This window comes from Macaca nemestrina, chromosome X (assembly GCF_043159975.1).
Source record: "Macaca nemestrina isolate mMacNem1 chromosome X, mMacNem.hap1, whole genome shotgun sequence".
Lineage (NCBI taxonomy): Eukaryota > Metazoa > Chordata > Mammalia > Primates > Cercopithecidae > Macaca > Macaca nemestrina.
The window spans coordinates 114136030-114142029 of NC_092145.1; positions in this window are offsets into that span (position 1 = coordinate 114136030).

Sequence of the window (6000 nt, forward strand, 5' to 3'; positions counted from 1 at the left end):
TCAGCCCTGGCTGGTATCTTGAGTACAACCTCATGAGAAATCAGAACTAGAACCACTGAGCCATGCTGTCCTCAGATTCTTGACGCCTGGAAACTGTGGAAGCTATTAAATGTTTATTGTTGTTTTAAGCCACTAAGTGCAGTGATCTTTTTTTACACAGCATTAGAGATGAATTCATTTTCTTTGTCTTGAAGTCTGTGATCATAATTGCTATTATGCCAGTTTGTTAAGCAGGTATCAAGTCTTCTAGATCTCTCTAAAGGTGGTGATTTTTTTTTTCTTTGTTCTAGTTTCATGTAAGAACTCAAGAATGTGAGAATATAGAGCAAATGCTAGAGTCAGGCAGACATGCATTTGAATCTTGGTTTGGCCACCTGTGTGACTTTGAACACGTTACTTAACTGGTAAATTTATTACGAGCATTAAAAGAACAAATGCATTTCAAGTGCTTTAGATAGTGTATGACTTAGAGTAAGAACTCAAGAAATGCTATTATAGTTATTACCTTTATATACAAAGATGCCCCTGAGGGCCTTGCCTTATAGGCAGCAACCACTAGCCAATACTCTAAAGTAACTGAAGTGTGTTCTGTGCCTAAATGGAGAATTTGATTTCTATTAGAATTATTAACTAAGTTTATTAAGATATCATTTATATGCCATAAAATGTATCCACTTTAAGTACACAATTCAATGATTTTTAGTAAATGTACTGAGTTGTGCAATTATTACCATCACCTAGTTTTAGAATATTTTCATTGCCCTGAAAGGAAATCTTGTGCCCATTTCTAGTTACTTCCCATTCTTACTTCCAGTCCCAGGCAACCACTAATCTACTTTCTGTCTCTATAGATTTGCTTTTTTTTTTTTTTTTTTTTTGACATTCCATATAAAAAGAATCATACAATATGTGGTCTTTTGTGTCTGGATTCTTACACATGGTATGTTTCTGAGATTCTTTCATGTTGTGGCATGTATCATTACTTTATTTCTTTTTATTGCCAAAAATATTCTATTATTTGGCTATACCACATTTTGTTTATCCATTCATTCATCAGTGGACACTTGGTTTGCTTCCGTGTTTTGGCTTTTGTGGATGCTTCTGCTATGAATATTGGTGTACGAGTTTTTTGCGTGGGCAAATGTTTTCATTTAGCTTGGATAGACACCAAGGAGTGGAATTGATAGGTAGTATGGGAAAAGTATATTTAACTTTTAAAGAAACTGCCAAACCATTTTCCAAAGTGGCTACACCACTTTGGAAATGAGAGTTCTTGTTTATTCACATTGTTGCCAACATTTCTTATTGTTTATTTTTTTGATTTGTCTTGATTGCTATAGCTTTATAGTTTTTAAAATTGCAAAGTGAAAGGCCACCAAATTTCTATTAAAAATCATTTTAGCTCTTCTGCGTCTTTTGGTTTTTCATAAAAATTTTAGGATCAGCTTATGAATTTTTGTGAGAGAAATTGAGAGAAAGAGAAAGAGAAAGCCTGCTGGAATTTTGATGAGGACTACACTGAATCTACTGATTAATTTGGAATAATTGCCATTTTAAGAATAAGAAGTTTTCCAGTTCATGAACATGGACCTTCTCCATTTATTTAAATTTTCTTTAATTTCCCTCAGCAATGTTTTATAATTTTTATTGCACATGTCTTGCAATTCTTTTGTTATATGTATTCCTAAATTTTTATTCTTTTAGGTAATCTTTTGGATGGAATTATTTTCTTAATTTCACTTTTGGATTGTTCATTCTTTATATATACATATGTATAAATACAATTGATTTTCATATATTGGTATCGTCTTTTGCAACCTTGCTGAACTTGTTTATCAGTTCTAATATGTGTTTCAGGGACACCTTAGGAGGTCCTGGCCAGACCTCCAGTGCAATGTGGAGTAGAATTGGTGAGATGGACATCCTTTCCCTGTTTCTGATTTTGGGGGAAAAGCATTCAATCTTTCACCATGAAATAGGATGATAATGGTAACTATAGGTTTTTCATAGATGCCCTTCCTCAGATTGAGGAAGTTCCCTTCTATTACAACTTTGTTGAGTGTTTTTATCATAAAAGGGTATTGAATTTTGTGAAATGCCTGTTCTGCATCTATTACGTTAATTGAATTTTGGCTTTAAACTAACTTTGCATTCCTGGGATAAATCTCACTTGGTCTTGCACAAGCAAGAATATGTATATGTGTATTATGCTGTTTAGTGGAGTATTATATAGATGTTAGATAGGTCAAGTTGTTTGATATATGTATAGCAATACATATAAGGCACAGAAGTCTTATATATCCTAGCTGATGTCCTGTCTAATCATTCTATCAATTATTGAGAGCCCAATATTGAAATCTAAACATTTATTGTTGAGTTGTATATTTCTCCATTTTTGATTGATGTATGCTGTAGGCGTAATAATGGCTCCCCAAATATGTCTGAGTGATAATTCCTAGAACCGATGACTATGTTATATTACATGGCAAAAGATAATTATGGTGGGAGGTGAAACTAAAATGTCTAATCAACTGACCTTAACAATATCAGAAGTAGCTCTCAGTCTAAAATGACTCATCTTTCCTTCCTGCCCACAAAAGCACACAACCAACACCGAATTACAAAATCATGTTCTGTCTTTATAGAGTAAGGGAACAGGATCCAGTATCCCATTCATTATATCAAGAAGCAAAAGATTTGGGTTCTTTTTCAGCCTTTTGTGTGACATTGAGCAAACTACTCAATTTTACTGAGCCACAATTTTGTATCTTCAAAACATGTTTTACTTATTGCAGGATAATATATATTAAATGCTTGAGCTCTTCAAGTAGATGTTAAGAAATAGGGATAAAATAATCTAAAGCTCATTTTATGCAATAAGAGAGGTGGTGTGTTTGAAAACATTCTCTGCATGGGTACTGGGAAGCAGCAACTCTTTTTCACAAAAATGCCAAGGGTTAAATATGGGAAAAATCTTGAGATTACTTTCCATCTCACAACAAATGACATTTACAACCAATTCTGGTTGTCTTTTACATTCTGTACATTTAGCTCTGAGAGAGAACTGCTTCACGCAGGCTTCTGAAACCTTTTTGCTGCCATGGTGAAGCTGAAACTCCTCCCCCCACCTCCATCTCTTCACCATTTGACTTGGAAAATTTAACGTGATAATATCTCAGCATTGTTCCTGTGACTTTAACACTGTGAGCCCTTCAGAGAATCCAATGACCACTTCCTTTTCTGACATCTGTGTGCTCTTAATTTGGCCCTTGCCACTGTCGCCCTGCTCTCCAGCGCTTTCCCCTCCTCACTCCACCCCTGCTAACACACACCTACTCACGCAATTTACACCCACACAATGACTCCAACATAAAGTGTGGGCTTGTGAAGTGGCAGACTTTTTGAAAACCACAAATGCAGATATCAAGGCAATTTCCAATTACATAAATTGCAGGGCCCAGTGCAAAATAAAAATGCAGGACTCCTTGTTCAAAAAGCAGGAACAAAGTACATTAGAGGTAATAAAATGTGAAGCTTTATCCTTTCTTCCATGGTCTCTTTTTCTCAACTAGTCATTACGTTTTTTATTTGCTAATGTGGTTCTAAGTAAAGTTAAAAATTTAAATTATTAGCATGAATTGGGCCATTTATTTTTGTGTTACCCAGTGCTACTTTTAAATCAAAATATAAGAGCATTTAACCCATATGCAGAATCACCAAAATTATGCAATTAGTATTTTGTAGGTCACATATGGATATGTATTTCATTCTTACCAGAACAGTGGAAAACACTACACAAAACAAAGCCAAATACTTTCATTTCACATCTTGATATGCACACATGCTACCAACACTTTTTGCCTTTGGCTTACTGATGAATAAGGAAAAACTGAAAGGAAAAGGAACTATGAGTTGGCCTATTTTCTGCTTCCTTTTATATCATCATTTTCAGAGAAAGTGGTTGGCTAATAAAGGAAAGCAACAAGGGTAAGATAAGATGTAATGGGGTCTCTTGGTTGTCTGTGTTTCTCAGAACATCATTACGTTCTATTTCTTTTTTTTTTTTTTTTTTTTTTTGAGATGGAGTCTCACTCTGTCGCCCAGGTTGGAGTGCAGTGGCACGATCTCGGCTCACTGCAACCTCCGCCTCCCGGGTTCAAGCGATTCTCATGCCTGAGCCTCCCGAGTAGCTGGGATTACAGACATGCACTACCATGCCCAGCTAATTTTTCCATTTTTAGTACAGACTGGGTTTTGCCATGTTGGCTGGGCTCTCTCGAACCCCCGGACCTCAGGTGATCTGCCCGCCTCAGCCTCCCAAAGTGCTGGGATTACAGGCGTGAGCCACAGTGCCTGGCCAGAACACCATTACCTTCTTGGCAAGTTTTGGTTCAGGCCAGGTTCAGTGGCTCACGCCTATAATCCCAGGACTTTGGGAGGCTGAGGCGGGAGGATCACTTGAGATCAGGAGTTTGAGACCAGCCTGGCCAACATGACGAAACCCGGTCTTTACTAAAAATACAAAAATTAGCCAGGTGTGGTGGCAGGCACCTGTAATCCTAGCTGCCCTGGAGGCTGAGGCAGGAGAATCGCTTGAGCCCAGGAGGCAGAGGTTGCAGTGAGCCGAGATGGCACCACTGCACTCCAGCCTGGGTCACAGATCAAGACTCTGTCTCAAAGAAAAAAAAAAACTCTGGTTCAAATGGTAACACGGCTTTTTGCGCTGTCAGTGACCTTACTTATTCAGTTGTAGAAGTAACACCCTCAAGTTGATTCACTTTTAGTGTCAGCAAACTCTTGGGGCATCATGGTTCCACTGGAATTCTGTGCTCTTGAGGTATTAAAATGTTCTATGTGAACAAGGCAACAAGGACTAGTGGATACACATGCTGCTCCTATCTTGTCTGCTTATGCTCATGCTCCATTGTTCCATCAGACTTCACTTACAAGATACAAGTTTGAAGATTAAATTACTAAGACCTTTGAGACAGCAACAGCAAGGCATTAAACCAAGCGCAAGACCCCTCAGAGTATGAGGCCCTGTGTGACTGCACAGGTGGCACACTCATGAAGCTGGCCCTGAGACCATCTTTTTCTTTAACTTCCTCCCCTTTAGCAGGCATGTCACCTTTGCTACTTCCTCTCCAAATCATTTTCAAAGTAGTTCATAAATTAGAAATCTGCATAGGTGTTCATCACTGTCATCTGGCATGCCGAGGGACACGTGCTCAAGCAGGATTGCTCGTTCTCCTCATTTGCCCCCACAAACTGCACTGAAGCTGGATGTTTTAGGAGAATTTCTGGAAAAGAATATCCCAGCCCTGCCGTGCGCGGTGGCTCAAGCCTGTAATCCCAGCGCTTTGGAAGGCCGAGGTGGGCGGATCATGAGGTCAGGAGATCGATACCATCCTGGCTAACATGATGAAACCCTGTCTCTACTAAAAATACAAAAAATATTAGCCGGGCTTGGTGGCGGGCGCCTGTAGTCCCAGCTACTCGGGAGGCTGAGGCAGGAGAATGGCGTCAACCTGGGAGGCAGAGGTTGCAGAGAGCAGAGATCGCGCCACTGCACTCCAGTCAGGGACACAGAGGGACAGTCCGTCTCAAAAAAAAAAAAAAGAAAAGAAAAACAAAGAATACCCCAGCCCCTTGCAATACTGTAGTGCACGATGAAGTTACATCCCTGAGTTCTAAGGATGCAAAAAGTAGCCTGAGGGCTTTGGCCTTGATATCACCTAGGAGGCCATGTTTCTTCCTTATAACAGAGGCTGTTGCTGGCAAGCATTCCTGCTTCATCTATTTTTTCTTGTATTTTATTATTATTTATTACATTTTAAATAATAACTTTATTGAGATGTGATGCACATACCATAAAATTTATTCTTTTGGAGTGTACAAAATCCAACAGTTTTCAGTATATTCACAAAATTGTATAACCATCACCACTGCCTAATTCCGGAACATTTTTATCCACCCGCAAGGATAAAACTGTATCCCATT